Source organism: Mytilus trossulus, chromosome 10 (genome assembly GCF_036588685.1).
Source record: "Mytilus trossulus isolate FHL-02 chromosome 10, PNRI_Mtr1.1.1.hap1, whole genome shotgun sequence".
Taxonomy (NCBI): Eukaryota; Metazoa; Mollusca; class Bivalvia; order Mytilida; family Mytilidae; genus Mytilus; species Mytilus trossulus.
The window spans coordinates 74470806-74491945 of NC_086382.1; the positions used below are offsets into that span (position 1 = coordinate 74470806).

The window sequence follows — 21140 nt, forward strand, 5'->3', positions numbered from 1 at the left end:
GCAATAGGGTGTTAAGATGAATATATATAAAAAAGAAGATGAGGTATGATTGCCAATGAGACAACTATCCACAAATGACCAAAATGACACAGACATAAACAACTATAGGTCACCGTACGGCCTTCAACAATGAGCAAAGCCCATACCGCATAGTCAGCTAAAAAAGGCCCCGATAAGACAATGTAAAACAATTCAAACGAGAAAACTAACGGCCTTATTTATGTAAAAAAATGAACGAAAAATAAATATGTAACACATAAACAAACGACAACCACGGAATATACAGGCTCCTGACTTGGGACAGTCACATACATAAATATTGTGGCGGTGTTAAACATGTTAGCGGGATCCCAACCCTCCCCCTAACCTGGGACAGTGGTATAACAGTACAACATAAGAATGAACTATAAAAATCAGTTGAAAAAGGCTTAACTCATCAGATGGACAAAAATATAAGTGGACTGGACGGGTACTTATACATCCCGACACAAAAAGACACAATGAACAGATCTGAGAGTACTCGCAGTTGTCTGAGAGCTAGTTCAAAGCCACTAACAACTAATAAAAAAATCATGCATCTAAGACTAAACTATCAATCCGTACACATCCAACATCCAATGGATTTAGTTTAAACAGCCAGAGAAAAACATGAACACGATATGGTATCGTGAAGTAGCCCAGCAGTCAACACGTCTATGCTGACATGACTTATCATTGATATGGTCATATTTATAAATTAACTGTTCTTCAATTTTTACTGTAATATTTTTTTAAATTATTGCGAAAAAAATATTTATGTTTGGTGTTATGAATTACCTTTAACATAAACTACGAAAATTAATTACGTCCAAAACGATTGAAATCCGATAAAACCAGTCAAATAACGTTTTATTAAAGGGCATCTGCGCGTTTACAAACACACTGTTTCCCCAGGTGGTCGTGTAAATGTTCGAACAGTGGTCTGTCGACTTCATAGAGGCATCTTAAGATCAAATTGTGTTTTCAAGAGACCTGCCCTAACAGGCTGGCACTCTGCAGTCAACATTCAATTGAATAATGACTATTAATGCTTGAACATGAGAACCTGGAAAGACACTCATTTGTCAGATGACGGTCGGTTTCTGTTACGACCAGTAGACGCCATATAACATATTTTGCGGGGGGGGGGGGGGGGACGGCCTATGACCAACACAACATTTGCCCAATGACTGCGTGTTGTGTTACAGTACGAGGCTGACTCATAAACCGTTGTAAGCTGGGTAGGCATATTCTGCAGAGTAAAATAAACGGACAGAAATAAACAGATTTGGTGCCTAGAAATATTGTAGTTCCTCATTTTGATAATCCCCCACTTGCGTCAGCATGGTCAAGACCCTTGTACATGGACGAAAACGCTAGACCACACAGGGTGAAGTGAGTCTATGTAACGGAGGTAACAAGTATGGATGTTTAGCTGATTCCTCCAAAGGTGCATGTTGAATTCTCCCGCGGCAACGAAGTGCATTTTTTTCATCAAAGTACAAGTTCGATTGTCTTACAATAGACGGCTTAACTGTCACAGATTTGTTGAAATAATTAAACACTTCATGATATTCTGATTTCTGAACCGTTTGTATCCATGTCAATGTAGCATGCTGTATTTCATTAACGGTCAATTCCGACAATGTTCTATCACTCCGTGCTAACTTACAGTTTTGTATAAATCACATCACATAGGCTGTAACACGTATTAATGTCTTCAAACTGCTATAACGTTCGATATCAATAATCTTATGTATGCCAAATTCTTGACGTTTCTGAGATGTGAGTAAGACGTGCTGTTTTTCTGAGGTTTCATTAGTGGGAATCTCCATTATATTCTCGTTTTCAACAATGTCGTTTCCGCTCCATGTTGGCCATTGTGTTTTGTCTGTTATCCACTCGGGTCCATGAAACCATAATCTGTTGTTTATGAATTTCGTTCCTGTTATGCCTCTAGTTAATAAATCTGCAGGATTTGCATCCGTCGGACAATAACGCCATTTTTGATTTTCATTTGACTCCTTAATTTCCTTGACTCTGTTTGCGACAAACTTTTTGAGTGGTTTTGTTGATTGAAGCCATTTCAAAACGATCTGACTGTCACACCAGAAGTTGATTTGTAAGTTTCCAATATGTAGATTTTGAATAAGATGTTTCGCAAGTCGAGCCCCTAAAAGGGCAGCCATCAGTTCAAGATTAGGTAGAGTGACACTTTTCAATGGGGCAACTCGATTCTTTGCCATTACTAATGCAGACTCCTTTTCTGTGACAAGATACGCACAGGTTCCATAAGCTAGTTGACTTGAATCTGTGAAAATATGTAATTCTGCTGTTTCAATGTCCGTTATTCCTGAACACTCAAAATAACATCTAGGAATCTCAGTGTTCACTGCAAATTGTAGATCTTTGGTCAAATCACTCCATGTTTAATTCTCAAAGCATCTAGCATGCATTACCAACATTTATCACTGATAAATGAAAATTATTACTGTCACCAGGAACATATATATTGTTAGGTGTACTGCTCCCAAGTTTGCGTTACAATAACGTTACGTCAACAATAGTAACGTTGGGTACGTTTGAACAAGGTCGTGAATCTTTGACACTCCGGGCGCCAAAAGTGAAATATAAATAGAAATGAAATGAAAATTTGACTAAATTGAAGACATATATCATAATTCATCACTTAACTTTAAAGTCTATGTATCATAAAAGAAAGAATTAATCACTTTGAATTTGAACAGTCTATTTCGATCATAATTTGAAAAATTATTTTGTCCACTCGTGAATCTTTTGTACGGCATCTGACTTCGCCTGACGGAACATCTTGGGTCGTGTAACATCCTCCGGTTCAGATTCAATACAGTTCACTTCGATTGGGTATAATTTCGTGATTGGGCGGTTGGTGGTTCCGTTTTTAGTGCGAAGTTTTACAGTTCTGATAAGATTATCCTCTCCTTTTACGAGTTCTTCGACAACGGCGAGTTTCCAGGAATTTCTTAAAGTTTCGTCATGTATTTGAACAACATCACCAATAGCTATCGATTGTTCGTTATTTCCTACACTTCTGTGATGTTCCCGTAATGAGGTCAAATACTCATATTTCCATCGCTGTTGAAAGTGGTTTAGAATGTCTCTTTGTAATTGAACACGTTTGTTAAAGTTAATTGGTTCAAAATGTCCATTGTTTTCACTAGCTGGATACGGAAGTCGCGTAATTTTTCGACCATACAAAAGATGGTGTCAGTGGTTCTGGATCCGTAAGATCGGATGAAACATAAGTTAGAGGTCTATCATTGAGAGTTGCTTCGATCTCTGTTAACACAGTTTGTAAAGTCTCTAAATCGACACAGTTACTTCCTAATACTTTCTTCAAACACATTTTCGTTAACCCAATCAGCCGTTCATAGAAACCACCAGACCACGGAGCTTTCTTTGTAATAAATTTCCAATTTGTTCCTGTAGATCAGGACCAGGATTTCAGCGTCTAGTTTCTGCAAAAGTTCATGTTTACGTTCAAGGTTTTCAATGGCACTATGAATGTCCCGTCGGGTGATCTCTCCTTCGTTGATTTTCTCGTCAGTTTTGTGAATCTGTCTGGTTACGGCGCTTCTGTGGCCTCCTCTCACTGCTTTCAGCTTATCCATCGGTCACGGTACCAATATGTAAGATGCTATGATGCTAGGGTTAGTACTTCGCTTTTGTAGGCAATAAAAAGACGTTGTGTTGCTTTCAATTCTATAATTCAGATCCCATACAAGTTTGCGTTACAATAACGTTACGTCAACAATAGTAACGTTGGGTACGTTTGAACAAGGTCGTGAATCTTTGACACAGGGCAAGGTTTGTAACCGTGTACAAAGAGCACAAAGCAATTTACACTATCTTTTGGCATTACATGTCTCCATACATAAATCTGATCGAACATGTCTGGGATGCCATTGGCAGAAATCTCAATCGCAGAAATCAACCTTCACAAAATCTTGTCGATTTAAAAGTTGCAATTGTTGATAAATGGAAAAGATTTCCTCATTTAAAGTTTTGAAGGCTTGTACAGAGTATGAAATTTCGTTGTTATAGAACTGTACCGGAAGAGAGGTTGTTGCACATGCTATTGACTCAAATATTGACATTAAATTTGCCGAACATACCAAAGATTATTTGTAGAAAATTTAAATGATATTTGGTGATCAATTGTAAAAAAAAAATCGCAGTGAAACTCAAGTTCCGTTTCTGATTTGTTTAATTTACGCAATTTCTATGAAACCAAAACCTAAATGCATAGAACCCTCATAAGTGACCAAACTTATAAATATGGTTTGTTTATGGTATATGTTCGCAAAATTGCTACATGAATGTTTTCTTTTTTTCGAGGTATTATTGATTTTTTTTAAATTGGAAAAAAATTCGATGCAATAAAAATAGGTGGTGCTTAGCTTTTGGCGGACTGTATATATGGTTTGTAGTCTCAATATCATTTTGAAAATCGAATTGGCTTTATCAAATAAACATAACCATAATTGTACATCATTCTAGATATATTCAATACAGCTTTAATGATGTTTAATGTGATTTATCCGGAACCTGTTTCGGAATTCAAACAGATTTTTGATTTGTTTGGATGCGAAAAGTCAAGAAGACCTTTCAACAAATTTATGTATCGGGCACTAGGTCGAATTTATATTTCAATTGATTACTCATTATGAATAAGTTCCTAATAAAATCTTTTTTATATTTTCGTAATTTAGATGATTTTATTTTAACTATGTCAATCTTACTAACCTCTTTTTTGTTTAATACAGTGGCAATTGTAAAATTCGGTATCGGTTTCGGTTTCGGTATCGGCTTATGGTGAACATGTCTATTGAAAAACATTTTGTAATGCAAGTACTGAAATGCGAAAGCTTCACTACAACCAATGCACATTGAACAAATGATGTTATCAGTGTATTTAAGATTTATGAGTTTGAAAGTCCCTTCTGTATCTATGGCCCCTCGTGTACTTTCCACAATAAGTCGTCAACAAGGACAAGAAAATTATAAAAGGGCCAACAAAGAAAATCAAATTTTTTTAAAAAAAAATTTCAGAAATTTAGAGATAAGATTCTAACGAGGTAAATATGTTACTATTATTTGTTATTGAGCAATTGCAAGGCACACAATGACGTAAATCATTCTTTCAATTGTTCTATAAGTCGACTTTTAATACTTATTAAGAACTAGAACGAGCGAAACCTCAAGAATTATGGAAGGAACATTTGAATAAAACAAAATTGTCGTCCATTAAATGATGAATCAGAGTGACAATTTACTTCTGTTGGTTTTTGATGAAATAATTAACGTTCGTTGATACCACCAATCAAAAATTCTATACTTTTCCTGCTTGTAACAGTTCCTAGAAATGCGGGAAAATGTAAATGAGTTGCATAATTCATTTTAACAAATGGCCATTAGTCCTTAATTACAGATGTAAATTAGGATCTAGTAACATCTGCTTTAACCACGCTGTCCTTATCATTGTCAACAATTATATAGTGTTAATCATCTATCCTATTCACAAACGGCTTGAATTAGGGAACTGCAGCTTTTATCTGTCAAACCACTAACAATAAAATGGGGAATGGAAATGGGAAATGTGTCAAAGCGACAACAACCCGACCATAGATCAGACAACAGCCGAAGGTCATCAATGGGTCTTCAATGTAGCGAGAAACTCCCGCACCTGGAGGCGTCCTTCAGCTGTCCCCTAAACAAATATGCATACTAGTTCAATATGATAGATAATGGACGCCATACTAAACCCCGAATTATACACAAGAAACTAAAATTAAAAATCCTAACAGACTAACAAAGGCCAGAGGCTCCTGACTTAGGACAGGCGCAAAAAAGCGGCTGGGTTAAACATGTTTTTTGAGATCACAATCCTCCCCCTTTACCTCTAGCCAATGTAGAAAAGCAAACGCACAACAATACGCACAATAAAACTCCGTTTAAGAGAAGTCCGAGTCCGATGTCAGAATATGAAACAAAAGAAAATAAACAAAATTACAATATTACATAAATACATAAATACCAACACACTACTAGCAAGCACAATCTCTCCTGTTAGGGATTTAGTATTATACCATAATGAAATATATGAGAAGACATAACCCTTGTCATGCCAACAACTGCTTTTAGAATAAATCTGTTTAATTCCGTTGCAAGAACACACAATACCAACGGGGAAATACAAAAAGCATTCAAATTTCATAAGAAACCATTATAGATGGCTATTATTAATTATACTTTGAATTAGACTTGTCACCTGGTTTGTACTAACATGAGCAACAAGAAAGATGCCAGATGTCGAGCAGTATTTGCGTACACTCTGGAGCACCTGACATCATCCCTAGTTTAGGTGGGAAGTGAAGTCGCTCGGCTTGCTCAGTCTTTAGTCTTCTATGTTTTGCAAACATTTTTGTCTTTTGTTGGTTTTTTTTTGTCTTGCCATGGCGTTGTCAGTTTATTTTTTTCTAGTTTGAATGTCCTTTTGGTATACTTCGGTTCCCTTTTATACATGCTTCCTTTTTGGTACAAAATAGTTGAGAAGAGCAGGTTTAATTGTGCTAATTGCATAATTACGCAGCCATGAATTGTTACAAATAAAAAGCAACAGTAGTATACCGCTTAGAAAACAAATACCAACATAAATAGGAACGGACTATTTGGTAATAACTGCCATATTTCTGACTTGGTACAGGACATGTAAAGACAACAAGTATGGATTGAACTGTGGTCTCTGGCTAGCAAAACCCCCGTTTATATCGCTAAAATCTCAACTCTTCGTGACAGGAATGCAATACAAACAAACACAAGAGCAAACATCACAATGAACGCATAAATAAATAAAATAATAGTACATAAGTAACATGTAAACCACAGAACAACAACGAGCATCTTTCATAAAAGACAACTCAGAATCAGCACAGGACCTCCCCAAACAGTGACGTATTTTCGTGACGTGAATATAATCTTTAAATTCTTACAATGAAATGGAACAAGATCGAAAAAAATAACAATTACTTTCAAAATACTAGTCCAAATAATTATAATTATAATAACGGTATTGAAATAGATATAGGAAGATGTGGTATGAGTGCAAATGAGAAAACTCTCCATCCAATCAACAATTTATAAAAATAAACCATTATAGTTAAGCAGCTTACAACACAAATCATGCAAATGATGATACAAGCATGAAACTTTGTAAGAACATGCCATTAGGTGTATGTAATCATATTAGGGGGGTAGCCACGAAAAAAAATCATCCGATCATGGCGGCCATCTTGGATTTTCGAAATGACGTCTTCACAGGGAAAAGACATCATATTTATGGCCCATTTTGCTTGTATTGTATCCAAAATGTTACAAAATGAAGTCAATCATTGTTATATAAGATAAAGTATAAATTTCGGTCAAATATCGGTCGATAACTAGTTATCAAAATTACCAGGATTATAATTTTATACGCCAGACGCGCGTTTCGTCTACATAAGACTCATCAGTGACGCTCAGATCAAAATAGTTAAAAAGCCAAATAAATACAAAGTTGAAGAGTATTGAGGATCCAAAATTCAAAAAAGTTGTGCCAAATACGGCTAAGGTAATCTTCTTCTGGGGTGAGAAAATCCTTAGTTTTCGAAAAATTCAAAGTTTAGTAAACAGAAAATTTACAAAAAATGACCATATGATTGATATTCATGTCAACACCGAAGTGCTGACTACTGGGCTGGTGATACCCTCGGGGACGAAACGTCCACCAGCAGTGGCATCGACCCAGTGGTGTAACTAGTTATCAAAATTACCAGGATTTTAATTTTATACGCCAGACGCGCGTTTCGTCTACATAAGACTCATCAGTGACGCTCAGATTAAAATAGTTAAAAAGCCAAATAAATACAAAGTTGAAGAGCATTGAGGATCCAAAATTCCAAAAAGTTTTGCCAAATACGGCTAAGGTAATCTACTCCTAGGGTTAGAAAATCCTTAGTTTTCGAAAAATTCAAAGTTTAGTAAACAGAAAATTTACAAAAAATGACCATATAATTGATATTCATGTCAACACCGAAGTGCTGACTACTGGGCTGGTGATACCCTCGGGGACGAAATGTCCACCAGCAGTGGCATCGACCATACCCACTCCTGGTTTTATGAATATCCCGAATCTGACTGTTTTATAACTTGAATAATGTCAGTTGTTATATTCCATAAATATTCTACTAATCTTCGATTGTTACATTAGGCTCGTTAGGTTATAGGCAAATAGAGGGCGTAATTTTATTCTAGTTAATATTTTTAGGATTGTGTGTTCTCATCGTTATAAGACGTAGCTCGGTACTTGTCTATCCACCGTTCATATTTTTAGTTACAAAGGTTTTTTTTTGCAATCCTTATTACGAACACACTTCTACAATAATAATGTTGTTAATACATCAAATAACACAATTAGAAAAGTAATCTTGAATTTTATACAATTTCTAGAATTTTACCTATTAGGTTTCTTTAAATTTATTCATGTTACAGACACACACTATTCGTGCATTTCTCTAATAGGTGATTAGTTTCGCTCGGTTCTTGTTTGCTGTTGCATTTATGTATTGCTCAGATAATATCTGCGTTATTGTTCTTCAAGTTCATTGTTGATTAATTTTGTTTATATAATAGTTACTTAGGTTTTGAAATGGTGAAAAGAACTCGCTTATCAGCTTCTACAGCAGATAGTTGGTAAACTGATTGGAAAAAATGTTGTTTGTGTCAGGAGGTCACAACAGATCTAGACCTCCTGAAATCGTCAGACGAAGGTTATACAATGTTAGGCAAAAATATCCCTCTCTTTCATAAACTAAATGCCCTCTTGCTATTCGGCGATTAGACCACGGAGAGGTTATTGAAAGCACAATGAAAAAAGAAAATGTCAAGTACCATAAATTAATTTGTGTAGGATAAAGTTCAATGTTACTTAACTTGAGAGAGCCCAGAAACGCAATATGTCACCGATACCATCTGGCAGTTCTAGTGATTGTACGTCTTCTAAACTTTTTAGGTGTACTCCTCGTTCTTTTAAAGATCAACAACAAAATCCAGTTGAAAATGTGCGTAAATGTTTCATTTGTGATAAAGAGTCAACTTTATCTGTCATAAGAGAGGCAATGACAATGAAACTAAACCAACGACTTGTGGATTGTGCAACAGCTCTTCAGGATAAACAACTGTTGGCAAATCTGAGTAGTGGTGATGTTATAGCACAAGAGATGAAGTATCACCCGTCTTGTCACGCAGCTGAATATAATAGAGAGATATCAAAGAAGAGACAAACAGAGATCGAAAGCAGTTGCACACAGGAAAAACAAACAGCATTAGCTGAGCTGGTCACATAAATTTTTGGAACTCAAAGAATCTCTGAAGAGTCCATTGTGTTTCGATTAGCAGACCTGGCAAACCTGTACGAGGAAAGATTGGCACAGCTTGGTTCTTCTTCTGCACAGGTACATTCTACTCGACTCAAGGATAAGCTATTGCAAAAGATGCCAGAACTAGAAGCACACACAAAGGGGCAGAGATGTACTTTTGATGTTTGAAAAAGACATAGGACCAGCTATAGCGTTTGTTTGATTATAATGACACCGGCCGAAATGATTCGCTGCCAATTAGTTACAACGACGACAACATTTTCTGGATCCTTGGTTTCTGAAGATATCTATGATAGCATACCCCCTCCATTGTTACAGTTGGTAAAAATGATATAACATGGATCTGATATCAAATCGCAGTTAGACGTTTCTAAAAAGTCTGGCCCAACTTTTAATGTTTAATTATAATCCAAACAGCCAAAAGGTTACAGTACAACAAAGACATTCGGCTGATCGTGAGACACCATTTTGTGTGTATCTTGGGCTCTTACTCTTTGCAAGAAAAACAGGAAAAGACAGCTAATTGATACATTATTTCAACATGGGTTATGTATCTCTTACGATCGGGTACTGGAAATATAAACTCAACTAGGTGAAGCTGTTGTTGAACGTTATTTAAATAAAGGTGTGGTATTCCCGCCTTTATTAAAGGGCAAAGTGTTTACCACAGCTTTTTTCGTACATTCGATCATTACGAGAAGCGGATTTTGAGCTTCATAAACAAACGTTGTCTTCCTTGATCCCAAACTTTTTTGGACTAGATCATATCAACTATGCTAGATGGCTTCCTATTAATCTTCGCGATATGGCTTCATTAAAAAAAAACATAGATATTTACAGAGAATTTATTAAAGGGCATTTCACGGTTACAAAATCAAGTCGTGTTTTCTCAAACATGGTGATAGACCAGGCTCATGAACAGAATAACGCCATTGTGAAAGGTGATGGTGGTGCTGTAGGGCTGACCGAGGATCCTGCCGCTTTACGACGGTGGATGGTAGCCGGGCCAGAAATCAGTAGACTGATATGTCGAGGAATATTCGTCTAGAAGAAAGAACACAGATGATAGACATCATGACAAATTTTATATGTCTATGCAAAAAGATTTCAGTGACAAAGTGAGAAGTCTTAAGACAGTCATGAACGATTATGGAAATCCATTTCTTGAGGATTCTGACGATATGTACAAGATAGACATTAAAGATATTATACAAGCAGGCAAAGGAAAACTGTCACAATTTAACAAATTGGATGCAATCAGTACGCTGACTTCAGAAACAGAATGCAGAATACGGCAAGCATCTATGAGCCTATCAAGAAAAATAAGTTACTGTTGTTCAGTGGCAACCAAAGAAAAGTTCATGTGAAACAAAAAGCAAGCTTGACCTCGTCCTAGAAGACGGCAGTTTGTTTTCAAGGCTTTTCATATCCTGTCAAAAAAGACAATACGACTTGGAAGAGTTTTTCAGCCAGAAAAATCAGCAATTTTCTCCATCTTTATCTCAAAGTGGAAAAATCAATACTGGCGTCAAATCACAGCTTAAGGAAATCCTAGGAGATAAGGGAGATTTACCAAGAAAAGAACCTCAGACAGACATGGCAGTTGTTGATGGTTCGGCTATGGTCAATTCAAGACCACCGCGGGGAACATACACTTTTGATGAATACGTAAAATTGCCGTTCATTATCCACCTTACTTCAAAACATGCCAGTGTAGATGTTATCTATGATATTTACATAGAAAACAGTCTAAAAGCACAAACACGTAAAGCGAGGGGTGTTAGATCCAGGAGGAAAGTTGTCGGCACCAGTAAGACTCCAAAAACTTGGTCAAGCTTCCTTCGAGTGGACGAAAACAAAACGGTATAGTTTTATTTCCTTGCCGACAAAATGTGCTCTGTTCAATCTGACAAAATTATTTTTGTGACAAAAGGCGAAATTGTTATGACAAATTCTAATGATCACCATGAAGATCTCAGTCCGTGTAATCATGAGGAAGCAGACACAAGGATATTTGTTCATATTTATCAAAAGTGCAGCTGAAAAGGGTGTAAGTCTTCACTGATAATCAGCTCAGACTCTGATGTAGTGGTTTCGGCGGTGTCTCTTTTCAAAATACTTCAAGTAGAAAAACTTTGGGTTGCCTTTGGAAAAGGAAAATATCTGATATGGCTTCCGATGCACGAAATTAATCATGCTCTTGGTCCTAAATCAGAAGCTTTGTCATTTTATCATGCTTTTACTGGATGTGACACGGTCTCCGCTTTTCATGGAAAGGGGAATAATCGACATGACAGACGTGGGAAATATTTGATGATGTAACCGAGGTTTTTGAACGATTAAGTAAGAAACCTGAATTGGTCAGTGACGCTGATATGGAGTTGATAGATGCATTTGTTGTGGTTATGTACAGAACTACAACAACATTTGACATCAACAAATCCAGACTTGAACTGTTTCCACGCAAATAAAGACAGTATGACACCATTCCACCAACTAGAGCTGCACTGATTGAGCATACCAAACGAGCTACATACCAAGGTGGCCATGTATAGGGACAGAAAGTCATACATGATCAACATCTACCTAGTCCTGGTGATTGGGAATAGGTAAAGGAGAACGCAGAAGGAATGTGGATTCCTCATTGAACATCATTAGCAGCAATTGTTGCATCTTGTCAGGAGTTGCACAAACGTGGCTGCAAAAAAACTTGTTCTGGTAGATGTAAGTGTTACAAAGCTGGCTTGACCTGTACAACATTGTGTTCATGTAGTTGTTAAAACGGAATACATCGGAAAATATCGTAGATTATAACACAGATCAATCCTACATCAAGTCTAACATAATTATCAAACGGTCATTTTTATCATATATCTATATCACTATTATTTCACTAGAGTGTACGAATTTCTTCTACCTAAACCGGAAGTGGTGATTTTTTTTACAATTATTGTCTGTTTGACATATTTTTATATCATTTTATTGTATTTCAAATTTTCAAAAAATTTTCATTACATATATAGCGTTGAAAATGGTAAGGACAGTTTTTCAATCTCAAAGATTGAGTAAAATCATGTCAATTTTGAATTCAAGATGGCCGCCGTGAAAAAAAATCGAAAACATGTTGGCTACCCCTCTAATATGATAATAAAATCAACGGTACCAATTTTGTTGCACCAGATGCGCATTTCGACAATACATGTCTCTTCAGTGATGCTCGTGGCCAAAATATTTGAAATCCAAAGCATATATAAAAGATGAGGAGCTATAATCCAAAAGGTCCAAAAAGTATAGCCAAATTCGTGAAAGGAATCAGAGCTTTGCACGAGGGAGATACATTCCTTAATTTATAATAATTTCTAATATTTTGTAACAGCAAATTTTAATAACACAAAAAATCCGTATTTTCATGCCAGTACCGAAGTACTGGCTACTGGGCTGGTGATACCCTCGGGGACTAATAGTCCACCAGCAGAGGCATCGACCCAGTGGTAGTAATAAAATCAACGGTACTTCCAAATCAATAAAGTACTTCCTAATGAACATCTATGCCAAATCCCTTGCTTGTATCATAATTTGCATGATTTTGTCAAATTCCGGTACTAAGCCGCCCCACTATTATAGGTCAGGATACAACCTTCACAAGACGCTTTGGCTCACACCGAACAGCAATTTATAAATGGCCCAAAAATTACTAATGTAAAATCATTCAAACGGGAAAATTAAATCTAATCTGTATAATTACGAAAAACGAGAAACACTTCTGAATCACATAAACACACGACAACTGCTGAACACCAGATTCCGGACTTAGGACAGATGCAAACAATTGCATCGGGATTAAAAGTTTTAATGGTACCAAACCTTCTCCCTTTTCTGAAACATAAGTATAACATCAAAACATAGAAAAATACACTATAAAATATTAATTGGAAGGCTATTTTTGATTAATGTTGTGACGATGTCATAACTTTTGGAATAACACTATACGTTATCCATGAAAAATGGAAATTAACTCGATTATACTGACAAATAAGACATATGTTAAATGTACCGAAAATACAGAATCCAAACCACAAACGATAAGATATAACATTATATCAAACGGAACCCACAATAAAAACATCATAACTACATAAATGAATTTTGGACATATAAATACCTAGACGAGTCGTATAGCAATGCATATTCACACTCGACAAAACAGTCATATTCGGGAATAGGTCAAGTTCGATACTTACATGTAGCAGACATACGACATAGACGTTAAACTACAATCTAAGACGTAGTAAAATGTCGTTAGTTAGTTTACACACATACATATCGTATAGATCAACCAATTTGGGATGGTGTCCATAAAATTTACGGAGTGTAATTTTTAATCTTTCCTTCACATACCTCTCTTGCTGCAGTTTCTGCGTAAGGCGCACACTCCTGTATACGATGTCCGTATAGTGTAAACATGAACGAGCATAACGTATCAATTGAGATATGTAAACACCATAAGAGGCAACAGCGAGTATGTAACTGTGATTGTCCCTCTGGCATCTTTCGTCCCTCTTGCCTCGAAATTGATGATTGGGAAGTTGAAATCAATCCGTTTGTCATAGATTTTAGTGTGAAGTTGTTTATAGAGCTCTGTTTAATGATATTGTGATATTCATGTTCACAAAACGTTCGTTTGATTCGTTGCCATTTGTGAAGAGAATGCTACACTCTCTGTACGTTATAGAATACACATAAGCAATTAAAAAGCACAATAGCACATGATATAGTTACGGCAGAAAAACAGACAGAAGTATTTAAAGTAAGTAAACAGAAAAATATAAAGACAGGCAAAATTGTTATATACTAGTATTTTTTTCATCCTGTATCCTTTTTTAATTATTTCGCATTAAATAGAAAATTATTTATGATCTTCAAAGTCTGCATATAAACAACAAAATAACAAAACTAAGAATTAAAATATAGAAAAAGGAAGGCATTCTTATATTCCTAGAGAGATCATGCCTAAAATGTAACATATAAGAAGATGAAAGCATCTTTTAATAGATTGTAAATTAAGTAAGGAACTGAAAAACAACTTTTGATAATTTTACAGGATTCGAGAATATCTTTGTAATCATCTAACTGTGTCGTTTAACCTGAAAAAGATAAATACAATTGTTAGACAAAATTTGAAAAGTGCAGGTTCGTAATCCAAATTGTAAATAATAGTTTTGAAAGTGAATCGGTTCTAAATCTAAAAAGAGTCGTTCTTAAATATAAAAAGACGAATCATAGACCACTTCTGAATATGTTACATCGCCTGAATATAAAAAGATGATTCTCACTTCTTGTCTGAATATGTTATATCGTCTCAAGTGTGTTTAGGTGATATGTTTACAGTCGTTATGTTCTTTAAATAGTATTCTTACATGAATTCACATAATTAAGAAGAACATGCACTGATATTACCAGGAATTGTCTTTCTACCGCTGCGCTGCAATTCATATTGCTTGCTTGCATTTTTAATTTCTTTGTATGATAACATACATGAGCAGTTATAAAGAGTTAGATTCTTTTATCCATTTCTTATCATATTTTATGATTATTTTGGGTTTTCAAAATTAAATCATTGGAGTTGAAAAATCTAAGAATACATTAAACTATGTATATCATATCGGGATCAGTAATACCATTTAACAATTACACCCTTGTAGTTGTTTTTTCCTAGACTTTATTGAATGACTTGGTATTTTCGAGTATATTTTCACAGTAGATTCGTCGATTTCATGTCTATAAATTTGCCTTGATAACTTATGATGGATCGTGCATTATACTTCATATGTTGTTTCCGAATTGATGCTAATTGATCTGAAATTGCACTTTAAAAAAAAATGTAAAGACTTTAAATTTTAGTAAGTTTAATTGAAATGTCGATGACTTACGACTATGATCGATTATTATTACTCATAAGATGTTTTGTGTAAAACGCCACAGACGTTTAGAAAATGACAGGTTCTATCAACTTTAACTTGGTGGTAGCTTATAACAAACAACTGTACACTGTGTATGTAATTTGTTTTCCCAAGGGAATTCCATTATAACGGAATCTAACTGGAGGGTACCATTTCCTTTCTTATGTACGTGCATATAATGTATGAAATACACGAGGACAATAAATATCCAATGTTTGAAGAGTGTCATTGCACCTATCAGATAGATACAGAATGAAGGCACATATTGACATACCTGGTAATTCACACGATCTGCCACAGTTTGGATTAAGACAACAAAGTCGACCTGTCAATGTATAGTACATAATTTATATATTGCGTACATGAGAAAAACAAACAAATTGTAATTTTAGCTTATCATATTGAATTTAAAAGTTCGTATCAAGTATCAAACTCTTGCATTAACGCGATTTATATGGTCTTGACACAACTTCACTAAATGCCTCACCTTTCTAGTGAAGCAAAGACACCTGATCTTCAATTTCATACTAGACCTAATATATAATGTAGAATATCATTACAATTGATTCAGTTTGGGATGAATCTTCACATAGATTTGCTAGAAAAACACAATTACCTACAGTCAAAATTCTAGTTCGTCAAAATTATCTCCCTATTACGCCACCGAATTTGCATAATCGTAGTGATGACGCGCTGTAAAGATGGAGGTCAGCAAAGTGATGACTCGCTGTAAAGATGGAGGTCATTAAAGTTATGACGCGCTGTAAAGATGGAGGTCATTTAAGTGATGACGCGCTGTAAAGATGGAGGTCATTAAAGTGATGACGCGCTGTAAAGATGGAGGTCATTCAAGTGATGACTCGTTGTAAAAATGGAGATCCTTAAAGTGATGACTCGCTGTAAAAATGGACGCCATTGAAGTGATGACGCGCTGTCGATTTAGCTCTTGAAAACCGATATTTTTTTCTACATACATTGAAGCATCATTACGATACTTATATGCCAGTTATTAAAATACAAATGTATCTACTAGCTATTTAGCATTTATTAATATACTTTTATGCATTTGGTCAATTTTAAACTATTGTTTGACCGGTTGTAATGGAAGGATTTTTGAAATTTCAAACATATTTGAAAAAATACTAAATAAATATTTCATGGAAGAATAACGTAAAAAATGTCAGAGGTTGAAGACTAACAATCCCAAATAACACACACAAATAATGAAGTTTTTTTTAATTTTTTTTTGGAGATCTACTTGAAAAGTCTGGCGACGATTGCTTTTAGTAAAAAAAAAATTTATTCGAACACGTATTCTGTTGTTATTCCTCATTAGACAGGTATTTCAATTGACCCATATATTTCATTTTTAGAACTGTAATTCTTTAATGTTTATATACAAGGCAAAACAAGAAACGTTACATGCTTATAACATCATTTAATTTTTTCATAACAAAAATATAATAATAAAAAAATAATGGAATAGTTAGCTTGTTTTTATTGAAAACAATATTGCACATTTTCGGACAATTTTAACAGGACGAGTACAAAATTCGGGTTAACATGTCAATACCTTGTATGACCACCTCTTGCATTTATGGCCGCCTGACACCTCCATCGCATGGAATCAATAAGATGTCGAATAAAATTGTGATGGATGTTGTTCGTTCCATTCCCTGAAAAGTGCTGTTCGGAGCTGGGCTAGCGTTTCCGGTGGATTTTGGCTATTTCTGATACGTCTTCCAAGTTCGTCCCAAAGATGTTCAATTGGTGATAAATCTGGAGACATTGCTAGGCGAGGCAACACACGAATATAGTTATTCTCCAAAAAAGTCATCTAAATATGTGCCACGTGACAACAGGCGTTGTCCTGCTGAAAAACGTGGTTAATACGATGTCTTCGGAAAACGGGAGACCAATTGGAGCCAGAATTTTGTCCCTTTACCTTGTTGCATTTAGATAACCAACGATGATTTTTAGCTCGGTGCGTTCCTGATATGTAATTCCGCCCCATACTATGATCCCGCCACCACCAAACCGATCTGTTTCCTAAACGCACGCATCAGAAAATCGTGCATTGCGTCTCCGGTAGACTCTGGCTCTGCCGTCGCTAAATTTCAAGTTGAATTTAGATTCATCGGTAAAAAGAATCTGTCTCACGGGGGCGATCATTTGTTGTGCCAGTATATCTAAGTCTTGCAATAATAATTCTAGAGAAATTAAAATGATTTGAAACCTGCACTTGAGTCATTCCTGCTGCTAACATCCCAATAGCTCGTTCTCTCTCATTTTGGCGTAGACGGGCATTGTTTTACGTGTTACTTTTTCAATTTTGTAATGCGACCTTTTGTTATCAATCGTCTTCGACACAATAAATGACAAAAAGGACAACTCGATTCAAACTGTATACAGTCAGGTAAATTTATGAAAAAATGGTTATTTGTTTGAAATCAGAAAATGACGTCACGTCATTTCCGATATTTTTATAAATGTGTAAATTTGATAGATAAATCATTAAGGTTAATAGTTTTAATCATGAAAATATTTGAAACTAATATATGGGTTATTTTCAAATTTAACACCAATGTTTCTTTTTTTGCCTAGTATATATCATCATCGACCAGAACAAAATATTCATATCAGAGTGTGCCAGTATTTATATCTATGTATTGTTCAATAAGCATATTATTGGTGTAAAAGGAGACAGATTTGTAAAATACTTGTTTCTGAATCCTTAATATTTATTTCATTTGCATCATATCGACGTTGTGATGACTTATCTTAACAAATATTTTTTAAACTAACATAGAGCCTAAATAAAAAAATGTTTTTCTTTTATAATTATTTTAGACAGAATAGTCATCTCAGACACGGCTTATCATGAAAAGGTGTACTCGACTTTCATTTTGATGAAAATATTGCCCATTTGGGGGATTTGTTTTAACTGACGTTGGAGGCAGAGATTCAAATCATTGCTTTAAAAAGATCAATCTATTATCTTTCTTTGGAATGTTTTTCAGTCGAACTCTTGCTTACATTTTCTATGCACATAAAAGGATCAACATATATCTGCACTTACAATAATCGACTGTTTTGTGAAAATGTGTCTATAATTTGAGAGTTTATAAATATCTCCATACCATGATCTAAATAAGAACACATACATAGTATGCATAAAATTCTAAAGTATGCATATTTATTTAACTTGTAAAACCCATAGAAACAGATGTAAACAATTCAACTTTACCATCTTAGCCTTTTTTATCTTCCTTAATAAAGAGTTTCATTTCTTTTGTTTAATTTCAACTAGGTGTCCGCCTGCGTAGGGAATTACAAATAAAAAAGTAAAAAAATACCGGTTCTGCGCCAAACGAGACACTATTAGGTACGTTAAAAAAAAACCATTATTTGCATATAACCAGAACTTATCTCGTTGGACTTTAATTGACCAATCAGCACATACAGAATCTACATTAGTTTTCTATTTAAATGTAATCATCTCGTGTTGCTTCAAGTGGAATGTAAATGTAAATAATGCATTATTATATGTTCCAAATGATTGTATAATACACATCGTCCAATGTGAGACCATAAACATTTTTTTTGTATTTACTCATATGCTTTGTTTTACCATTTAGGACAGTGGTCAATGCCATTTGATGTTTACACTTTGGTTAGACAAATTTGGTAGAAAACAATACTTACCTCCTGTGCAGTCTGCATTGTTGTCACAATTGTGATAGATCCCGACACACACAGGACAAGTTGCAATTGGTTCTCGTATACCTCTGTAAAACACTGGACACCCAGGTCCACCCTGTTAAGATTATAAAAACAAACCAAGAAATCATCTAAATGTTGTCTTACTTTGTCTTTATATCATTAGAATTCAAATCCATTGATAAAATAAGAGGATAATCATGGTAATTTTACAAATTCGGATTGCAAATTTGTAGTCGCTGATTAAATGGCTTGAATGACTATATTCTCTATTCTAGAAAAATTTCGTACCCTTGATATGAGATAAGGAGATGGAATTTGGTTCCCACAGGGACAATTATCAACCAGAGACCAAATGACGTAGCTGTTTGCTACTATGAACCAAGGCAGTTTTATGATTACAAAAAGAATAATAAAAATGTATGTAAACATGGTAAATAACGATATTATGGTATGCTGGATCCTGGTCTGCGTATTATGGCCTATATTTGGTACTTTTTTCAAAAATTATCTCTACAATGTCACACACGTTTTTACAGGCGACTGAAATGAATGGTTACCTGTGGGTTTTTTAAGATATGCTCCACTACATCTGTAGAGGTATTCGTAGTAAACATCAGCACCAGCAATCATATTGATTTTTTTAACACGTCTTATGAAAATAAAGACCCTTTATATTATACAAAATAATGACCTGAATAAACAAACTACAAAAAAAATGTATAGTTAAAAATAAAATACTTTAAAGAAGAACCGCTAATGTTAACACTTAAAATGTCATTACTAGTTTTGTATACATTATTCCGTTTCAACATTTAAAAAAAAAATTAACACTTGAATATTAATTTATTGCACTAAAGCTGTTAACAATGACCTTACCAATACAGCTTTAACTGTAAGGTACCCTGAAATTGTTCGTATCTCTCAGAACAGGGTGGCGTATAGATAAGTATCATTTTCTTATATTTCATATTAGAATAGCATAATTAAATACAATGTTCAATTATAATATAATACACTGATCTGAAGTTAACTATATACTTTTTTACAATTAAATATTAAGTTTAATAATAATATAATACACTTTAATATCCGAAATTGATTATCTAGTGTCGGTTCATGTCGTTTATCAATTACATGATTTCTACTATTGAATGATAGCAGGAATACACATTTCCAAGATCATATAATAGAAATTAACAAAGCTTACCTGTGCACAATGAATAATACAAAATATCAAAATCCCAGCTATCCCACATTCTCATTTGATCAAGTTAAACTGAAAGAGTGACAATTTAATAACGTCTTATACTTGTTTTTATGACAATATTCAAGTGTGAACATATTTATAGGGGTTTCAAGTCACGTGACCTTTATCGGTAATCGATAGACATTTTGACAGAAAAAAATACAAATTTAAATCCCTTTTAAAAGTAATTTCTCATTTTAATTGATTATTATTCCTTTTAAATGTATCTGCAGGTAATGTTTACCTTTCTTTTGGTGAAGATTTGATAAAAATACTCCAAAGAATAAATAAACTATTAATAGTTTACGTGGAGTAACAAATGTGTAGTCTCCGTCACTGTTTGAAAACATGGTACTTATTTTTAGCGGAATCTAAAAGCGGCATTCGTTTTCATTGGCTGATCCGCGCGTCATCAAGAGGAAACCCTTTCTGAATGACCAATCAACGGAAAGCGGATTGTCTGACGATTATTTTGGCACATGATAATCCAAGGTGAAAGAGGTCAATGTCAAGTCGGCAATTGTTTTTCTGGAAAATTATGAATTTATCATGGTAAGTTGAACTTATATATAAATTTATCATAGATTTTTGAATTTTTCAGATGTTTTTGAATAAAGAAACAATAATAATATGAATGAATAATGTTTTATAAGCCGCGGATTTCAAATGTAAACAATGTGACCTTTCGGTAATTTTTTGTTTACGTCGACTTCATTTTATTTTGTAGGACGTAAACAA

General features: G+C 34.7%; 1 long non-coding RNA gene across 2 annotated transcripts; it reads right to left on the reverse strand.

Moving 5' to 3' along the window:
- Positions 1-14502: 14502 nt before the first annotated feature.
- Positions 14503-20762, reverse strand: LOC134688561 (uncharacterized). Of its 2 annotated transcripts, XR_010101826.1 has the most exons (5): positions 20647-20762; positions 20364-20432; positions 19139-19250; positions 15708-15758; positions 14503-14617 (listed from the first exon to the last, which is right to left on the reverse strand). It is a non-coding gene; the product is annotated as an uncharacterized LOC134688561 (long non-coding RNA). The 2 variants fall into 2 exon arrangements; XR_010101827.1 differs by lacking the exon at positions 20647-20762 and having other exon boundaries at positions 20364-20488.
- Between the last annotated feature and the right edge of the window lie 378 nt (positions 20763-21140).